The 21897-nt window shown below is 39.1% G+C and overlaps 1 long non-coding RNA gene across 1 annotated transcript in view; it reads right to left on the reverse strand.

Moving 5' to 3' along the window:
• Window positions 1-15661, reverse strand: part of LOC125254327 — a 40822-nt gene extending 25161 nt beyond the window's left edge. Inside the window, exon 1 of the long non-coding RNA XR_007181633.1 lies at window positions 15303-15661. This is a non-coding gene — a long non-coding RNA (uncharacterized LOC125254327). The remainder of the gene's footprint in view (window positions 1-15302) is intronic.
• Window positions 15662-21897: the final 6236 nt, after the last annotated feature.

The raw sequence follows: 21897 nt of genomic DNA on the forward strand, positions 1-21897 counted from the left end.
CCATCTAAAGGTCATTACAGTGATGGGGAATGAAACATGACTAGACAATGGGGTGACTTTTCACCTCTGACCCAAGGCTGGGTCTCTCAGGATAATGTCTGTATTTTGGCTACACTAAGAATCTCATGTTAAGCTACAGTATTAATATCAGTCTACATTATGCAGATGAAAAGCTTGAAGTGTAAATACTGAAACTTGGTAACAATTAAAAGGCATTTGTACTTTTTGTCTAAATCAATATTAAAAACAGTATACACAAAACCCTATGTTTCAAACTGTTATGTTCACTAAGACTGCTTTTATTTGATCAGAAATACAGTAAATATAGAAATAGTGAAATACCTGTGTTATTAATTTAAAATGACTGTTTTCCATTTTAGTCTATTTCAAAATGTAATTTATTCCTGTGATGGCAAAGCTGAATTTTCAGCATCATTAGCTACTCCAGTATTTAGTGTCACATGATTATTTAGAAATCATTTTAATATTTTGATTTGGTGCTCAATTAACTTTTTTTTGTTTTTTGTTTTTTTGTTTAGGGTCCATATTTTATTCACATTTCATGCTATACATGTACACACAAGTTTAAAGTGCATAAAAGGAAGAAAATGCATCTATGTGAGACTTTTTTTTTCCTTTCCTGAAAGTGCAACAAATAACCATTTATAACCAACTAAAATACCTTTCCAGGGTCTCTCAAAACACTGACTGCTTAGTTATGCTCACCTGACTGGCCTGGTGCTGTGATGCCTGACAGTAACTCTAAAAAAAACATTATAATCATTGCTGGTGAGAGTGGTGTCACTTTAATGTATATGCCCTGGTGTTTAAAGCTGAAGGGGAAATACCACTTAAAGGCACAGCACGTTTCCCCAAGCACTTCATAAAAGTAAATTCCCACGACTGAAAATACAAGAGCTGACGCTAAATCTTCCTCTCATTCAGTGCGGGAAACGAGGCAAAATCCTGCCGGAGTAAAACACTCCCTTTTGTGTGTGCTGTTATGTATACGGCTACTGCGGTAGCTGAAGGTATCCTCTTTCCCGGACCGACTGATTCCCCTGAAGAACTGTTGTCAAATGCCTCAGACACACCCTATTAACTCTGTTTGTCCCAAAACAGCAGAGAGGATGGAAGTGGATGGACCAGGATGTTCACATCCTCTGTTCTAGAGAGCCACTTTAGTGCAACTTTACACACACGGCTGTGGCATAGCAGTTCAAGTCCATCTGATCTGAGCCTTTGATCCATGCAAGTAGATGGTATAATACACCCTTCATGCATGGCAGTTACCTCCTTGCCCTTCCCTGACCTCAGGTCTCCAGTCCTGAAGACAATTCAGAGTCAGTTTACACACAACGGAGCTTAGTGATATCACTTTACAGCCATCCCCTGCTGGGACACAGGCTTCGAGGGCAGGAAGATCACCACAGCATTGGATGTAATCTCAATCGAATAGCTTATACAAGCTACATATCATTATGATCTCATTGAGATGTAATGCCAACAAATACCCGAAAGAATCTGATGACTACAAGTATAATACGATTAGCTTTGGGTTACAATAGCCATTATAATAGGCACAATATGTAATTTTTCACCGCTAGAGGTTGCGTATTCAAAAGCCATAGCTTGATGACGACTTGACTTTGCAGAATTATGGGAGTGTTGTCTTCATGTCTACAGCCAGTGGAAAAGAATCCGACAAGACTCGGGCAGAAATCATATTCATGTATGAGCTAATGTATTCAAAATTTATTAACATTACTGTAGTATGAAGCAGAGTGGGGCTGAAAGCCATTGGAGAGGAACGAGGCCGCTAATGAAAGACAAGCGCGACAGTGCAATGGAGCTTTTATTATGCCGCAAACAACTGCTTTTGCTTCTTCTGGTTATGTGTATGTGGGGTAACGCAGCACTGTTTATCATATTAGATACATTTGTGTGTTAAAAGTACTATGTGTGTTTGCTCGGCGGCTACTGTGAGACACTTGTTGCACACTGCAGTAAGCTAGATTAATATTAGGCATGGTAAAACATGGTACTCGCTGTAAATCAAGAAGACAAGATTTAAACAATAAGACTTACTGTGTTGAGCTATATAACAATGATTAGTTTTCTGTCAATGAATGTCAGAAATAGAGGGTAACGCAGGTATAATGGCATTGATAGGCGACGCACAGACACACGGTCCATGTCCTGGTTATAATTGCTTCTTTCTCTGGATTTAGACATTCTTGGAAAGATTTGGGCCTTTAACAAATTGGCAACAATAACACCAACTCCTCACAAGCGATCACCTGAGCACAAAGCGGCACGATGCAGCTCTCACCGCTCCTCCTGCCAGTCTGAAGTTTGCACATATTCAGATGGATTATGTTTTCTGGCAGTTAATTTCTTTCTTTGAAGCGCTTAAACAGGAGGTCAGCCTGGATCTCCATATCAAAGGCATATGAATTAAGTCATTTTCCCTCTACTCTTATTTTAAGGGAATACAGAGAAAAGTAGCCTGCAGTGATATGCTATTGTCAGCTTCTACAGAGGCTCCCTTTAAAGCAAGGGTAACATTGCTAGGGAGAGAATCAGCAGCATTCTAGTGAAGCGGAGAATGAGATCACTGAGCTTTTTCAGCAGGGTCAATGGGAAGGCGAGGCACTGTCACATTTAAAATTCAGCCCTTTACCTCACACACTGGGCCCGGCACAAAACCTGCATGCCTTTATGTAAAGAGAGGCCATCTTTAAGCAATATGTTAGCTTTAATGAATGCACTGATCTCGGGTGAGAGCGAGGGTATGTTTGTGTATGTGTGTGTGTGTGTGTGTGTGTGTGTGTGTTTGGAAGCGTGTGTGCATGGGCTTGTGTGTTTTGCACCAGTCAAGCAGGGACAGGGTCAAAATCACAGAGGGACTAATCCTATGTGTCAACATGAGGACTGTTAGCTCCCACCATCACAACCTGCAGCTAAATTTACAGTGAAGAGAAGCCTGGCATGGCGGTCGCCTTTGATGGGCTTAATCTATGCAACAGTGAAGTATGAGACTGCACACTAATGCCTGCCCTCAGCAGCGAAACTCGTGTGAGCCAACAATGTCCTACACTGTCTTGCTGCATCTATACATAGTGTGAATGTAGCCGTAGGTGAATACGACCAAACATGGGGTATGACTAAATGCTAATAGTACAGGACGTTAAATTTATTGAAATGAAAATGGTTGTGTGGCACAGTGAGTAAAGTTCTGGGCTCGTACCCAGAAAGGGTGCCCTTAAAGTTAAATGTAGCACTAGCAATGTCAAGGTTATGGGTTTAATTACCCAGGGAATACACACACAGGGAAAAAAAAAAAAAAATTGTATACCTTGAATGTATTGCCAGTCGCTTAACGTAACTGGCTAGTAAATAAAATAAGCAACAGGGAGTAATGGAAAAGGATAAGGTGGAAAAAATGAGTCATAGAGATGAGAATCGATTCCGGTAATGAATATTTTGGTACTTAAAAAAATACATAATGATGGCATCATTTCAATAATAAATAAATTTAAATCAGTTTACACCCGTTTACATCAGCGGTTCTCAACCGGGGGACCAAGACGACTTAGGGGGCTTTCACACTGGGCACATTTGCTGCGGTCCGAATCAGAGTGTGATTTATTTGTTTTTTTAATTTAGTGCTATTATGCATGGCGGAGTGACACAACGACACTCACATCTACTGTATAAGCATCTACTCTTTTGAGGAGACAGCGTATTGGGAGTCATTCATTTGTCGATCTGATTGCACTCACTATGCGCAATTACACTGCATGCTCACTCTTGCTCGTATCCAAGGTAAATCATCACCACTTTCATCCCTTAAGTGTGTTTTGTTGAACTTATGATGTTGTTATCAACTAAAATGCATGTGCAGGTTGCTTTACATCCTGAACAAGCGAGCACCCGAGTTCGAGTTGCTTTAACAGTTACGGTGCAACCGAACTCAGACCACCTCCTACAGGTAGTCTCGGGTTCAGTACCCCGGTGCACTCCCGGTCCGAATGACATTTCGAATGAAAATTACCAATTTAAATCATGCACTGTTATGAACTGCAACCTATTTTTTTAAGAAGGCTTTAAAAGCAACTGAAAATTTAATTCACCTCCAAACTTCTGGAAGTCTCCAATTTAATTGTTTTAGTTATAATTATTTTAGTGACTCATTTTAATCTTTGGAATCTTTGGAGTGTTTTTTTTTTTTTTTTTTTTAGTATCTTTAGCATCTCATAATTTAAACAATCAATCATAAACTACACTGATTTAGTCCCACAGTTAGTTATAAGTTATTGATTCACTAAAAAGAACAAATTGCACTGTATTTTTTCAACTGACAGAAAAGATTAAAATGAACATTATTTGGTGTGGGTAAAAAAGGAAAGGATTTTTGTTTCCAAATCCTAGTCATGTTTAAACACACATGTTTGAATAAACTACAGAGAAGTCTTTAACTCTGTCAGGATTGTTATAATGAATATTCAGCTTTTCTACATGGTCCTTTGTTTCCTTGCATCTTTGTCTGCCCTTCATCACAGGCCTGACCTGATCCCAAAGTTCAAAAATAAAAGCACTAGGACAGCCCTGGTATGACATGCCACAGTCTGTAGGTCTGGCTACAGGCCCGCAGCCCCGCTGGCTGTGTCCTCTGCCTCCCCCGTTTGCTCTGAGAGACCGCAGGGACACGGGGCCTGACACTGCAATACTGCAGCTCAGGCTGGTGCCCTCTTTCATTCCCACTATCACACAGCCCAGTCCCGTAGAGACGTGGCCACACAGAGACACAACCCTGCCGGCTTTGACTGGGCCAAGATCCGATCAAGCCTGAAGGGAAGGGTCATCCTCCTCCCTGACTTCAACTTGCTATGATCTTTGAGCCGAGTCTAAAAAGGGCCCCTGACTTGATTTGAGCAGACAGTGCCTTTGAAAGCTTCTTTGCATTGGGCCACTGTAGCCTGGAAAAGGAAAGAGAGGGGTCAGGCTGCACACAGGCAGGAAAAAGCAAGGATGGGGGAATGCAGCTGAAAACCACGCTTGGAGTGCAGATGGCAAGATGTTTTATGTGTGGCCTCAATGGATCATGTCAGTCTGGCCACTACACAAACAGCAGCACAAAAGAACATGTAAACATGAGGTGCTTGGAAGAGTGTCCATGAAAGATATTCAGTTTCACAAGATACGGAACGTTAAATATGTCATTAATATAATATAATATAATATAATATAATATAAAACATATACATATATATATTTGGGCTGTCAAAATTAACGTTAATGCATGGGATAATTTTTTTCAGTTTAACGCATTAAAAATATGTAACAATTAATGCAGCATCCATTTTTTCCATCATCCATTAGCTATTGTTACATTATATGATCACACTATCATTCTTTTTTTAAAGATTTATCATTCTTTTTTCTAAGTGCTTTTAAACCATTCAAGACACAAAAGAGAATGCAGTGCGGTGAATCTCCTGAATCTCCTGTCTCTGTGACGCGCGCGCGCACACACACACACCTCGCGCGCCAGCCGCATTGAGTTCTCTTTTGCGCTTGAATGGACAAAAACACACTAAATTATGCCATCTGTTTTGTTGAGTATTCTTGTAAGCAAAGACTTAAATTAAAGCTGCAGTCTGCGATTTTTGGCCCTCTAGTGGTTAATAAACAGAACTACACGCGTCTTGCGGAAGAACATTGTAGCAGGAGCTACTTTTCTCCGTTTATGTCTATAGTCCAGTCTGAAATAGTCAGAATATAAACACTTATTATAAGTGTACCATAATGATTCAGGCTAAGACAAAAACACGGTTTGGAAAATGGATTTATGTTGTACATTCTCATATACAACATAATTTTTGTAAATTTTGAACACAAAAAAAGTTATTATTACGTTATTTATCTAGGGTTTTACATAATTTCCATGACAGAATTCAAGATAAATCCTTTCATCTTACTACTGGAGCTGCCAGTTTGCTAAGTTTCAAAAGATTATTAAACAGCAAACACAAACTATGCAAAAGCGGCAGCCCTTCCGGTGCACTCAGTGTCCAAATTCACTCACTCGTTTTCAGTCACTCCTTCAAGTGAACTGTATTAGTGTACTTTAGGGAATAGTGAATAAGGGTATAGGGGGTGATTTCGTTTTCAGCCTTAATGTTAATCAAAGAACAAAAGGCAAAGGGAAAATCAGTTACTGGCTGCTCTTGACTGAATAACTTTTATAGTTTTTATAAGGATTAATCTATATTTAATTTATAATTTATGCAGTGAAGAATGTGAAGTGTTTGATAACTTTATTCAATTTCTGTATATTTCCTACCTGTTAGATTAAATATTTAAAATATGCAGTCTTTATGTTGTTTCTACATTAATTTGGAATGTATAAATGTGAAATTATTACAATATAAAAATTTTAAGATTTTTATTTGAATTTTAGGTGTGATCATATATTTCTGTGGAATACTTATTTTAGCATGTGGCAACAAAACTGATATTTTTTCCACTGCAATTTGTGATCTGATCAAAGCGGACACTGCCTCGGAGGACTGGGAACCAGCGCAACCCTGAAAGCCAGCCACGGTCATAGGTCAGTAGAGAGGAAGTAAAGATCCAAGTCCCATCCCTTAGTGTGACACGCAGCCCTCACCCGCTCGCCCCAGAGGCTTAGTATCCGCGTTAACACTTCAAACACTCGATATCTTCACTAGACACAAAGGACACTTCTGCCTGCCATCATCACCATTTCTTCCAGGGAAAAAGAGATATGGATCCGTCCCAAAGGTAGCAGGCAGTTGAAGTCGCCTTGATTAAGTCTGAGGTTTTGTTGTCTGACTTTTCCCCTGCTGAAAGCAGGACTTTTCCATGCAAATGGCATCTCCTGTCTTTAACGTAAGCCAATTCGAACTAGCCTTTACAATAGGTCAGTGGATATTGTAAAGCACTGACAGGCATTTTCAAGAAATTTAAATGAGCAGCTCTGGAATATGGCAGCTATTTTTTTTCTAACACGTATTCTCTTCTATTCTTATCAAGGCTTATGACTTGACGAACAAAGGTACATTTTTTATACAAACCTCAATCTGTGGTGAAGTGCTTTGTTGGATGCTGCTAAAAGAGACAAGTGTTGTAGAATTAACAAACACTGTCATTTGTTTTGTTGTACATCCATCAATTTCAACCCAGAAAACCTTACAATAACCTCTGATGTATTTCAGATAATACAGAGATGTTTGTGCACAGCAGTCTTCCACAGCTCAATATAACAAAACGATGATGTGATTTGAATTTAAGTTCACAGACAGTGCAGAAACAAAGAGGCTACACAACTTCACATTCAAAACTCAAAACAGAATGTTGGAGCTGTGGCTAAGTGGTTAGCTCACAACATATTGAGCTGTGGTGCTCAGGTGGACAATACAAGACTGAATCAGGCATGTGACATTTCCTGATCTCCCTCCTACCCATTTTTTCCTACTAGAGCTGGACGATTAATCGAAAAGTAAATCGAAAACGAAAATCAGAACCTCTAACCGACAAAATTTTCCCATGTTATTTCGGTTTTAATTCTTTACCCTTAAAAACATACTACCGAGTGTGTAGTCACGTGACTCCTCCCCATCCAGTCAGTGCCATGGAAGCTACACGGAGGCGAACCAAAGTCCCTTTCAAGGAAAGTCCGTTCACTCGGTGGCCATATTTGCAATGCCTCCGGGCAGCTATTTTGGGCATCCAAGACCAAGTCCTATCTGTTTGAATGGAGGAATCCTGAAATCTCAAAAACTGCTTAGCGAATTCACAATTAAGTAACATATTTCAAATCAGTAACAAAATCTGACATGAACCGTCCCATAAATGTTGTTTCTTATGCTTAATAAGGCTAGACGAGCCAACGCGCATGTGCACGAGTCTCAGGTTTCTATGGGAACCAGGCTGTTTTCTGTGACACAGAGAGCCGAGCGACATCATGTCTCTGACAACGTGCGAGCCCTGAAGCCAGATCACTTTCACTTGTGTGAAGTTGCATCTTCTCTAAACTTTGTCAATTATATGTGTGGATTGCCAGTTTGGACAATCAAGCAATTTTAGACCATTGGATGTGTATCATTATATTGAGCTACTGCGCTGATGCATTGTGGCATGCAAACTCATACAGACAGTAGCTCGCACATCACATGAAGATCTAGTTAGTCCTAGACTAAAATGCCTGTTTGAGCTGTTTTAACTGAAAGAAACTTGTACTGACACATCTTTAAAAATGTCAGTACCATTGTTTTGTCTTAAAGGTCCCGTTCTTCGTGATCCCATGTTTCAAACTTTAGTTAGTGTGTAATGTTGTTAGAGTATAAATAAAATCTGTAAAATTTTAAAGCTCAAAGTTCAATGCCAAGCGAGATATTTTATTTAATAGAAGTCGCCTACATCGAACGGCCAGTTTGGACTACATCCCTCTACTTCCTTCTTTAATGACGTCACTAAAACAGTTTTTTGACTAACCTCCGCCCACAGGAATACACAAGAGTTGCGTTTGTAGAGTGTGTTTGTCGCCATGTCGTCGAAACGCTGTTATTTTCATCCCGCAGTCCAATCACCGGGTCTGATTCCGGCTTCAATTGATAGGGTAAAATTAAAGACATGTTTACAATAACACTGAGCGCATGCATCTCCACGTTATGGTAAGAGGCGTGACTTTTCCGAGCACGGTGCGCTCAGAGCTGTCGAATCACAACACAGGAACCGCTGGCACAATCAGAACTCGTTACGTATTTCTGAAGGAGGGACTTCATAGAACAAGGAAGTCATCAGCCCGTTTTTATGACAGTGGAAACAGCGCTATACAGATAAGTAAATTATGTGAAAAATACTGTGTTTTTTTACATGCGAAACATGAACACATGTTATATTGCACACTATAAACACAATCAAAGCTTCAAAAAAACCACGAAAAACGGGACCATTAAAGGGGGACTCTGTAGTATTTCAAAAACACTGTTTGGAAGTTAGTAGGGCCGATACCAACAACAAACGTCTAACCAATCAGCATTAGGGGGCGAGGAGAGAGAACGAGCAAGAGGGAGATTTGAAAATAAGGAAAAAAAACTGCAAAACGAGAAATGGGACAATACAAAAGAGCTCAAAAGAATATCACCGGAATGAAGGTTTATGCCTGGGCAAGCGCTTTAGGACCTGCGTTTAAATTAGAAAAGCTTTCCAGCGCTGGAGAGAGCTAAGCGGGAAGGCCTGAAAACAGACGCGGAGGCTGCTTTGATCCCGCTACTCATGTGAGTACACTGGGTTTTGATTGTCTGGAGCTGCTGTGCTGTTTGCGACTAACCACGAACACTTTGTATTTACTCTTGTGTACTGTACGTTCGTTTTTTGTAATTCGTTCATCAACTGCGCTTTATTTTTCGTGAAGCATTTTGTTGCGCGTCAGCTGTGATAAACACATCCACTCGCATTGCGTGTGTAACAGTGGCCAGATAGTGAGAGTTTTGCTGTTAAACTACTGCACACTGACGACAGCTAGAGAATGCAGTGTTTAGCGTCATTTGTAGTGCATTCACCTCGCATGCCAGCAGCAATCGGGCCGGGTTTCAAGACCGACTCGGAGCAGAGTGATTAGGATTGAAGTGTGAGTTTTGGAGGCGGAGCGATGAAGAGAGGGGTGGGTTTGTTTGGGTTGATTTCAAATTCAACAATTGCCAACAGCATTGTTCGAATAATACTTGCAGCACCTTTAAAGGTGCCCTAGAATTAAAAATTGAATTTACCTTGGCATAGTTAAATAACAAGAGTTCAGTACATGGAAATGACATACAGTGAGTCTCAAACTCCATTGTTTCCTCCTTCTTATATAAATCTCATTTGTTTAAAAGACCTCCAAAGAAGAGGCGAATCTCAACATAACGGCTGTTTCGTAACAGTCGGGATCATTAATATGTACGCCTCCAATATCTGCATATGCCAGCCCATGTTCAAGGCATTACACAAGGGCAGCCAGTATTAACGTCTGGATCTGTGCACAGCTGAATCATCAGACTAGGTAAGCAAGGACAATAGCGAAAAATGGCAGAAAACATTCAGAATCAAATGTAAACATCCAAATAAATACAATACTCACATAATCCGATGCATGCATGCAGCATGCATGACGAACACTTTGTAAAGATCCATTTTGAGGGTTATATTAGATGTGTGAACTTTGTTTATGCAATGATAGAGTCGAGAGCTCGGGAGGGGGCGGAGAGCGCGAGCGATTAAAGGGGCCGCAGCCTGAATCGGCGCATTTCTAATTATGCCCCAAAATAGGCAGTTAAAAAAAATTAACTAAAAAAAAATCTATGGGGTATTTTGAGCTGAAACTTCACAGACATATTCAGGGGACACCTTAGACTTATATTACATCTTGTAAAAAAACATTCGATGGCACCTTTAAGATGCACACCAGTAATGTTTTTTTCTAGGGTACGTTTATAAAAGCTACTTATATGTCCTAATTGAACTAAGGCCTAATCCTGGCTTATAGGCTAAGCCCTGTTTGTGAAACCGCACCTTGATATAACTACTTACAACCCACAGCTTAACAATTAATAGAGAGATAGTATAACTAATTCACACACACAATCGCTTTCTTATTAATGCATTCAAATAAATGTACTGGTAACTGTGCTAATTTATCTGTATCTGATTTACATCTAGCAGAAATCTGTAAGAAATGTTACGAACCATAGATAAAGTAACTGCTGAAAGTGAGCGGTTATGTCGGAGCACTCTTTCATTCAGAAAAAATATCCCACCTTTAATAGTCAAGCATATTTACAGTACAAACCTTGTCAGTGAAATATGAGGGCAAAAAAAAAAAAAATAATAATAATTGTTCATTAATCGTAATTGTGGTAAAATTAATTGAGATTTTGATTTTAGGTCACATATCGTCCAGCCCTATTTCCTGGATGTCGGAGCTGTGGCCAAGTGGTTAACTTGCAACATATTAATGCTTTGGTGCTCATGTGGGCGATGCAAGATTGAATCAGGCACAAGACATGTCCTGATCTCACTCCTACCCATTATTTCCTTCTATATTTTGCTTGTCTATGATAATACAAATCATTTTATTTTCAATGTCTATAAAAAATAGGCAGCAGTAACATCACTACTAACTGCAAATATGAATTAGAAACACATCTGGCGTTCATCTGCAGCTGAACAACTGCTACGGTTCATTCATTTATAAAACAGGCACTGCAAGATTGTTAAACCTTGTCTGAGATGTGCACCTGAGTCGAGGGAGGTGAGAAAACACCTTATTTTATGGTTCACTTGATTCCGCCTGCACTAGCTGTCTGCATTTTCTCTAATCTTTTAACAGCCCGAAACCACAAGGCCGCCCACATTCTTACTACAGCTTAGAAGCTTTTCAATTCCAGTCCACTTCAGCTACCAAAATCAGGTAAAGAATAGAAGTGGAAGAAAGAAAAAAAAAAAATCATCAAAGGAGTTGATAATAAATATATAATTGTGTGGTCAAAGAGTGTGTTTTCGCTCTGTGTGAGACCTCCCGAATGCTGCACAGAGTAGAACGCGCTGCGGGCAATCTTTTGATGGAAGGTCTCATTTTCAGCCTCCCGCCGTGCAATATTCAAGCCAGTCTAAAATAATACAGGACTCATTTCGGGACTTAGGACCTCTCGAATATGCTGACAATAACCAACGGCTGGAGCATCAAATGAAAAACAGCTTTTCACAGGGAGGGCTTGAGTGGCACCCGAAACCCGGGGAGCAAAGATCCTGGATCCATGCTTGGAGATGTCACATAACGCCACAGCTGTGTTATTACCAGGCTGTCGCGATGCAGAGATTCACAAACGGAGCAGTCTAGCTCGTAGTCTGTGTTCATTAGGCGTAGTGAGCTTACAATGGCCTAATCATGAAGCACAATTTTGGCAGCGGTTGTGTTGAGTGACAAAAAGCATTTAAAACAAATCTATCATAACATCATCAGCATAGTTGCCAAATTGATCAATCGCACACTTAAATGAATTCTATTTTGCCTTTAATATGAATTAATGCTGAACAAACCAGATGTTGTATGTCCAACATTAGCCAGTTGGCAAACCGCTACCTGATGATGTTGGAATATTTTTGGTTATAGCGTCAAATGTTGGCAGGCGACTAATAACATTATGCATGTAATAATATTAGTATTTCAATATGCAAAAAGCAATTATTATTGACAAACATAATTGTCCATTTTAAGGTGAAAATGAAACAATTCGAACCACGCAATCACAAAATAAGAGTGAGAAAACTAGATACAAAGAGAGAATCTCATGTTACGCTGGACAACTTTAGTGTGAGATTTTTAGAACTCAACAATCCTTTTCTCTCATCTTGGATAATCAAGCTTGGCCACATACTCTCCTTTTGGGTGAGGAGAGAAAGCAATTCGCCTGTTCCTCCTTCACACATCCTGAAGACTGCCAATCTCCAGCCCTCCTCTGTTGCACTTAGAGCTTCAAACACGTCGCTGAGCCTTTTTAAACAGACTGTTATCCCTTTAAAGGCAAATCTTTTCAGAGCTATGTTAGATAAAGGACACTGATCTAATACAAAGCAAGCCCAGAGAAACAAGACCACAGGCGCTCTGATGCCCAAAATTGCCCCAAATGTTATTTAGTGGTGACTATAAAAAGGAGATGTCACTTAGTTGTAAAGTGTAATATTAACTACAAAAAAACTCCAGTTTACAAAATACTTGGCTAAGTAATCATGAAAAACGGGTCAATGACGTGAAGAGTCATTTTTTTGTCCAAAGGCCTTAATAATAATAAAAAACCAAAGATATGACATCCAAAGTATGTAATGTAGTACAACTAGATCTCTTTTATTGAAACCAAAAAGGTTTAATTATATTTTGCTACATATAAATGCATTTTAAAGATTTTGAAGTGTCAAAAGGTCATTCGGTTTAACCGCCCAAAGGCCAATGCAGCCATTTCATTTGTGATTACAATATCATAAAATGTAAAAAATTTATATATTTTTTATTCTGGCATGATTTTTTTACATCATATAACAACACAGAGTAAAAATAGTGTAGAAGTCTTTGCTTTGTTATGAGAAAGAATGTCCGGAAAAAAATGAATTTCATTGATGTCATTCGGAGTATCCAATATAAAGGGACCATTTTGGATCAAGTCATGCGGTCAATATCATGTGTCAGGATGTGACATCATTCAGACACCTGCAAAAGACCACATGGTCATAAAGCAAAGTAACTTACTTTCTTTTAACTATTTGAAAAATTCATGTTTTCACTTGCTCATCATACGCATGTCCTGAAACATCCGGTCATTTGGTACAACCGCTATAAAACATGGAAAATGATATAATACTTAAAAAAGAATTTACTGAATATAAAATGTTTGATTGTCCTTTTGCTAGATATCAGCCTGTTAGCATTGTTTTAAAATATCATCATTCGTTATAACCAAAACTAGTGTCATTTGGTAAAACCAAAATTTTGGCTAAACCAAATGACTTTTTTGGTGACAAATTTTGTCCATCTTGTAAAAAATTATATCTCCATTATGGTTTTGTACACTTTCAGAAACCTTATTCGTCAATGACCCATATGCTAAAATTCCCAAAGCAAAAAGCTTTTATTTTAGCAACAAGGTGCACACACACACCACAATGCTTTTCAACATATGGCTTGAAACCATTAAATCGGTGCGGTCTCATCCTGTACAGGGAGGTGTCAGAGAGAGGTGATATCAGGCGGACGTGTTGCGACAGGCTGCTTCAAAGAGCAGGAGGCCACACTCTCGTTTCTCTCGCTTTCTCTCCATTACTCTTAAAGCACCCGGCCACCCAGCTGCACACAATTACAACCCCAGCAAGCATTCAGGCAAACCCCCACCCCTACCACAGGGCCAGTAATCAGTTAGATCTCAGCATGCATGTTCAATGATCTGTTATTAATTAATCAATCAAAGCTAATCAAGGTAAACCTCACTTTTCAAGCAGGTCAGAACACACACTGTTCTACTCTACAAGTCTTTTCCTCTTGCCCTTCTTGAAAAACATCAGATTTAAAGTGTATGAGAAAATATCCATGTTTTAGGGGGTTTTCAAAATATTTATGTTAATTTTTGTACATTTTACTCAGCGGTTTTGCATTGAGTGGCCAAATTGGCGATTCACAAGAGACATTTTAAGCATCCTACACCAGTAGCCTCGATTTACAACTGATTTTACTGCCAAAATGAGCAGTAAAAATAAAAACACAGCACTTCATAAGGTATCGCATTTATCCACCTCAGCGGTGTAAAATAAATCCTACACAATTGAGCAGAAACAATAAAATGCAGGCCTTTCCATCTCATTAGTTTAGACATTTGTGAAAGTGGCCATATGTGCCTAAATATGTCTCTAAAACTACACCTTTTGTTGTTAAATGTACGGTAAAAACATGCAGCTATGATTGCCAGAATGTTGCTGTAAAAAATACAATGATGATTAACAAGCATTACAGGAAGGCATTTTGGAGACTGTCTATTTTACAGTTTAAATATAAAATATATAAGTTACATAAGGCTACCATGACAACGTATTTGAGCTGCTGATCTTGTTTTTGATGGTTTTGTAAACTGTGCTGATAATAAAATGACACAATATAAAACCACATGATAATTTCAAGTTAATCAAAATTGGTCTTTCCTGTAACAATGGTCAATAATACCATAAAGACAAGTATTAACTACACACATCACGTATATGACACTAAAATAGTGCAATAGGCATTATCTAAACCAGCATGTATGGTACTTGCATACATCATAAAACACTCTAGTAGCTATATATGAATAATGTTTTAAGAAATAAAATCCATATATAATAACTAAATACATCTAATCTCTTACTTATTTTTTCACAGATGAAATGAAAACAATTCTACATTTAGTATTATTACATTACATTACATCAATAAACAATTGATTAAATAATTAGATCAATATTTTCAGCCATAATAATTTTATATGTTAACTTAGTTTACCATTTAACAGGTTTCAGCATTTTTGCATTCTCTCCCCATTGCATTTTTACAAACAGTGATCATTTTAATGAGCCTGTGAGGCCCAAAAATGAGTAAGAGGGCTGTCTGGATAGGTTTGTAAACATCTAAAGTTCCGTAGTATCGAAAGGACTGTTGTTCTGATTGAATTTCTGGACAGTTGCTTGGATACAGTGTTACAGGTGTTTATACTCACCTCATTTTTCAACAGCTTTTCTTGCATCCAGTCGTGTTGGTGAGTACAACACGTCAATAAACACCGCGTGGTCAATTTATGGCGTAAACACCACGCGTAATAACAGTTAAAAAGTCCATTATAGTGGTTAGACATAATATAACTTCCTGAGATTTATAAATGTGGACATTCAAACAAGAAAAGAAGTGGGCGAAGGACAGGACGTTTCTGTTTGTCCTCCAAGGTCTCCATTCACTATAAAGCAGCAAAGATGGATTAGATATATCCACTGAGCGGCGCTATAGCCCGTGAAAATGATGTGTTAGAGCGCGGGCGCGGGAAAGCTCTAAGGTGACAGGAGAGCGAGGCACGTCACTGCTGCTGCACTACACACTGCCACAGTGAAAGAACTGCATCTGTCACCTCATGAAACGCGGGTAGAAACACTGTGAACATTTGAAGTTAAAATATAAGCAGTTGGAGTTTTTCCTATAAAACACAATATTGATAAAATGTTTGTTTTTCATTTTAAGAAAAAAGATATATTCAATAAAATAGCATATATATATATATATGATTGTGAGCTTCAGACTGCTGGTAAACACCACAAATATAATTTGGCGTCCTTTGGGCTGTTTTTTAGTCTTGAACAAAGCTTGCCTCACTGTAATGTTCATATAATGTTCAAAATCACGTGTAGCGTAGATCAGTGATTCTCTAAGGGCTTTGCTTAAAGTATTTATTGCACAAAATTGAATTTCAATAGTTTCATGCAATAACACACACAAAATACATTGTAGTCTGGTTCATATTTCCTTTCACCTTGTACAGTTATTCATGGTTTTTGACGATGAGGGCATTCCTTTCTTCCAAGTGAAAGATTAATTTTCATTACAATACTGTAAAATTTGATTTGATGTCAACAACAATAGACGTGGACATTTTATCCTCCCTTTTAAAAGTTGATAAGCTTATTTATTGTCTTAAGTATACAAGATTATATTATTTATTTGCTTTAATATTGTTTTTTTCCATGTTCTCCGTGACCCTTTGAGACCCATGACCCATTTTTGGGTCACAACCCATCAGTTGAGAACCACAGTGATTATTTTGTATCGCAGGCATTTTACTGTGAAATTTAAAGGATGAGCACAGGTTTAGAGAAATGAGAACGAGAGGGACGCAGGTTTAAACCCATCAGAGTGAATCTGAGATGGGCATACAAGCAGATGGGATGTACAGTCTGAGAAGGGCATGAGGTCGACTCTCGACTTAGTGGCAAAGCTGTGGGCATTGCTTGTAGCTGTGTTTTTAAAAGTCTACTTAAGAAAGCAGATTGTTTGGTCAAATCAAACCCTTAAGACCATATTGCTGCAGTTTTTGCTTAGTCTTTGTCCAGAGTGCTACAGGCTGTGGGAGCAGACACCAAATGGTCTAAAAATTGTTATCATTATGTGTGTCTGGGGATGGGAAGGGTGAGTTACTTAGGTTCCTGAAAGGACAGATTGTCCTCTTTTGTCCTGCTAGCGCTTTCCTTTCTAGTTGAACAGCTCTCACGTTGGGGAGGAATAGAGAGGGTCAAATCTGTCCAGACACGTGCAGGTCTTCAATATATGATGAGGCAGAACTGCTTTTGGCATTAATTTTATTACCCTGAAATCTGTTTTTGCATTTATTTATTGCTATTTTCAAAGGAGATCAGCCAGATACTTATACAATCCCAAAGGTGTAAGCAAATATTTCATTTTACAGCATTCCAGTTTAAAGACAAGAAAACAAACGGCTCCTCTTGTCTCCATCCAGTTGTATTTATTGGGAACTGCTGTGGAAACACTTGCTGTGGTTTGGTGGATTAACAGAGAGCCCCCTAATGGAGTAATTACAGAGAACCAAACATCTATTTTTCACCCATGCACCACCATTACTCTCAGTTTCTCCAGCCACTCCATTGGAAGTCACTTACACTCCTTACAATGAGTTATCATTGACTGCCATTTAGGCGTTATAGAGCAATTTGTCTTACTGGGGCCATGGGCTGGCCTCATTGCAGTGAACAATCATTCTCTCTCCAATATATCAAACATTCATGGGGAAAAAGGGAAGAAAATAGCCCACAAACAGATAGCAGTGAGCAGCTAATAGATACTTCCAAGGAGGGAGACAAGAAAAATTATTGTTAAAGATTAATGAGGCAGGGACATGGCTGCTCTCTGCGGCTGGGATGAAGAGGAAACACTGCCATACAGATAGCCTCCCTCTCTGGAAGTCACAACCTGTCTGTCCTGTGGGCCACGCTGAGGTGACCATGGTTTCGGGCGGTATAGTGTTCAGTGCTTTTAAATATCATACTGGGAAATCTTATAGGCTAGCTGATTCCTATCATTTATTGTCAGATAGTGCATTTGAATGATGCATTATCTAAATCCTAAGCTCCAAATCAGACTTTCAGACATCTTTTACAGAGTAGCGTGGAGTTGTTTTATATTTATATTATATATGTATATATTCACAATCCGTCTTGGTTACTCGTGTAAGGATATGTCTGACAGCAGTTACTGAATGTTGCTCATATTTTGACAAGCAAGCATAAGTGAAATAAGTGAAAACGCAATGTACAATGGAAATGTACAACGTATTTCTGAAATGGAGACATGCAAATCATTAGAATGAATAGATTAATTTCTTGTAATTGATTTCTTTTTTTTAAATGTCCTTGGTTCTAACATGGGCTTTTCATATGCTTCGAGTAAACAAGATGCGATTGTCTGCTGATGTCATTATGTAAGTTCTAATTTTGAATGGCCGCTAACCTTGGTAATTTTTTATAGATTGAGATGACCCTTTGTCCTTTCTTCAAGCCTCACTACTGGCAACTAAAGAAAAGCAACAGAGCCATACACAAAGCAATCTGGGCATCCTCTTCCCCCACTAAATGTGTTCTCGATGAAGGGTTAATAGTGTACTTAACTTTGTGTTTTGTTAGATTACTCTTTCTTTCAGCCTAACACAATGACAAACAACCATTATTCTTTTTCCAGAGCTGATAATCGGGACAACTTCAACATTTTTTTACCAGCCCAAGTTAGACCATTAATCCTGGACGATTTCGCCGATAAGTGTTGACTGCCAAGTAATGGCCATGTCACTGAGGAAAAGAAAAAATATGTGAACAATTAAAAATAGACAGCCATTATCTAGAGCATCCTCACTTCCCATTCACATTTCATTTGTGTTATTTGGTATGATATTCACATAAACTACAACCACAATTATGGAATCAATGACTCTGCCATTTAAAACAATGGGATCGTTTTAGGATATATGGGGGTGTAATATTACACAATCTGATCTGGAGTACACATTTTTGTACCCTAAATTAATTAATTATTATAATGAATTACTATAATTGTACTCTGCCTGATTTATTTGTCCATTATATACACACTTAGAGAGAGAGAGAGAGAGAGAGAGGTTATGTAACAAACTAACATAAATCAAAATGTCTAAGTGCTTTTAAAAAATGTAAATAGTGAAATCATGTGCATTTAGGTTTACTCTAACAGGAACATATCCTTAATTGACCTTTGTTTGGAAAAGGTGACCTTTGTTTAAAACAATTAAGGTGATGAAAAATTGCTTTCTGATGTTTTCTTATTAAAAGCAAAAAAATATTGTATTGTTTCCTGCAGTCAGATGTTGTTGGTGCAGCACTCTTTTGTGTCCTTCATTGACATTAGAATATTATTGCCAATTGCAAGTTAATAATATCCTTTTTGCTCACTTAGTTGCTCAATAACAATTAAAGATTGGATGAAAATTAAAAAAAGAAATAAATGAGTTTGCTCTGATTGTGACATTTTGATATTTCAATTAAAATATAATTACAAAATAAATCCAACACTCTGAAATGTTATTATTAATGTCAATAGTCTGTTTACCAATATTATGAGGAGCACTTCACTGTAACTCATATTATTCTGTAAAGATGAGGAGTACACCATTAAAGATAGAATAGCTCTTCTTAATGTAAGTTACTAATAAATAATAGAGTATATGAGCTCTTTTAAGATGCACAATTAAGAGCCAGTGCATTATGCAAGCAAACTTCTCTTCTCTTCTCTTCTCTTCTCTTCTCTTCTCTTCTCTTCTCTTCTCTTCTCTTCTCTTCTCTTCTCTTCTCTTCTCTTCTCTTCTCTTCTCTTCTCTTCTCTTCTCTTCTCTTCTGTTTTTGTGGCATTGCCACAAAAAATGCCCCCTACCCAAATGTAGCGCTGAAATAAGCCCATTGTGTAAACACTATTGAGCATTCTGTGGATTCAGCATACCAAACACAGCAAACGCAGGCCGAGACACAGTTCTTAGCATTTGATATTCTGCATCATTGTGGCCTGAAACTCTATTTAGATCAAAGAGATTGAGAAGCCCAAATTTCAAATCCTCCCCAAAGCCCATTCTGGCTACTCTTTATTTAGCTCATTGGCATTCTGACCCCATGCCTCAGAGACTTTGAACCCTCAAAGTTTGGAAAGCTGAATTGCTTCTTTAAACACATTATCAGTGGGCCAGATTAAAGAATATCACTAAGCATCTTAAGGTTTTAGTGCAGTGTGGCGGCATGGACCGGGCCTCCAGAGCCACTTACTGCCATATACTGTATTAGGAATGGCTGAGAAAACACACCAGAGGGGTTGGTGGGAAAAAAAGCCGCGCACTCATGGTAAATTAAGTTTGGGTTAAATGAAATAGAATAGGAGGAATGATCTAGAAAAAAGGAGTAAAGGTTAAAAGGAGCCTGATTGTTGTCTTTATTGTCATTGCGGATTCCGCTGAATTCCGCCATCCCCGGTCATTACGGAGCATATGTGGATTTACAATGTGGTGTTTTATTTCCAGGATTGAGCGGTAAACGCAATATTATCTGTCCTAGAATGCCTAGAATTTGTAGTTGCCGTACATTTGCGTCCAGATTTCCAGGGTACTATCGGTTTCAGACAAAGCGCCATCTGCGAGGTGCATTCAGTCTACAGCACAGTGGCGATTGTCATGATGTGAGAGATACATTTTTTCCCCGCTCTTATTTGTTTTCTTTGGTATAGCCGAACAACGGCAAACACACAAAGGGGATTTTGAGACGTAAATCCTTCTTTTTCTGGGGGGTGGTTTGATAAGGTGCAAAGATGCACTGCATTGAATGTATGTGTTTGTTCTCCTGAGCAGCTCTCACACCCTCTCTCCCTCCCTCCCTTCTTTTCTTTCTCCTCTTCAGTCTCATCAGCCACCGTGATTAAGATTTGGCACCTTGGACCACATTGTCTTCATTTGGAAATATTTCAGCTGCATTTGTGCCACTCGGAGGGGAGAAAGAGATAAAGGAGGAGAAGGGGAAAAACACACCCTGTTGTGTGAATCCTAGAAAGGCCTTGAACCCTGCCATTCATCCTATTCACTTCATCAGCTGAGTCTAATTGCTAGAGAGGACAGGAGACCCAAGGCCTGATTGTTCCTTATCCTCTTTGGAGCCTTCTGAGGCATGAAAAGCGAAAGGCCTGCTTTTGATCTTTTTTTTTTTTTCTCTTCTCTCTCCTCTCCTCTTCTGGTTTTCTTTCTCTTCTCGGTCATCCCCTGCTATCCTTTCCCTCCGAATGACATTCTCCTTTCACACCCTTGCCCTCTTCTCCATCCATGCAAAATAATTATCAAGCTCTGCTTCATCAAATAATACTGGAGATAGGAGGTCACGGCAGGGAGGGCCAGAGGTCTGGAGGGGCGACCCTGAACTGTAGAGAAGCTCCTAGCTCATCTTAGCGGCATGCTCCTTAGCTCAGGGCACCTTTATGTACCTTGACCCCGGTTTTCGTTTGCCTCTCTTAATGAGACCCTTTTACACAGCCGACGCAGTCCCGGCCCTGCCCTGTTAGGGGGCTCCGTGGTTGGGAGGCCAAAGTACAATAAGACAGAGAGGCCGTGCTCAGACAAGGGCGCATCTGTGCTGTCTTATTAAGGCCTGAAGAAGAGCTCACGCTTCTCAAAGTCCCACAGGCTCGGAGACTAGATCTATTGACACCTACTTGTCCTCAGCGGTCAACGCCTTTCAGTGGAGGGCCAGCCTACGCACACAAGTTCTTATTAGAAGTAATTTCAGGCTGCTTATTTAGAGAGGCAAGTGCTTAACTTGCTTTAGGTGACCGTGCGGGCCAAGGTGGAAGTGGGTGAATCTGGTGCAAAAAAAAATTCTTTAGACTCGGATGACAAAGGATGTCAAAGGCCAACCCTGTCAAGGGACGAAAAATAGTTCTTCAGATGAAGAATTGTGCACAGCAAGTATGTGGACACTTATTCTCAAGCTTCAGCCACTCTTGCAAGCACTTATTAGGACAGTTGTTTGGAAGTGGAGTGGGCGAATTCTGTTGGGCGACATATCAGACTTTTGTGTACAAGAGGCCTGTTGATTTTGCTTATTATTTTGCAAGCAGTTTGAGGAAATATTATTTATCATGCAAAAATGATAAAACCTTGTATTAAGGGGTCATTTCATTTTCTTTTAACGGTTTAATAACTACTACATATTGAAAATAGTAAATCGTAAATTGTGTGTTCTAAAGCAACAAATCACATG

Source organism: Megalobrama amblycephala, linkage group LG19 (assembly GCF_018812025.1).
Source record: "Megalobrama amblycephala isolate DHTTF-2021 linkage group LG19, ASM1881202v1, whole genome shotgun sequence".
Taxonomy (NCBI): Eukaryota; Metazoa; Chordata; class Actinopteri; order Cypriniformes; family Xenocyprididae; genus Megalobrama; species Megalobrama amblycephala.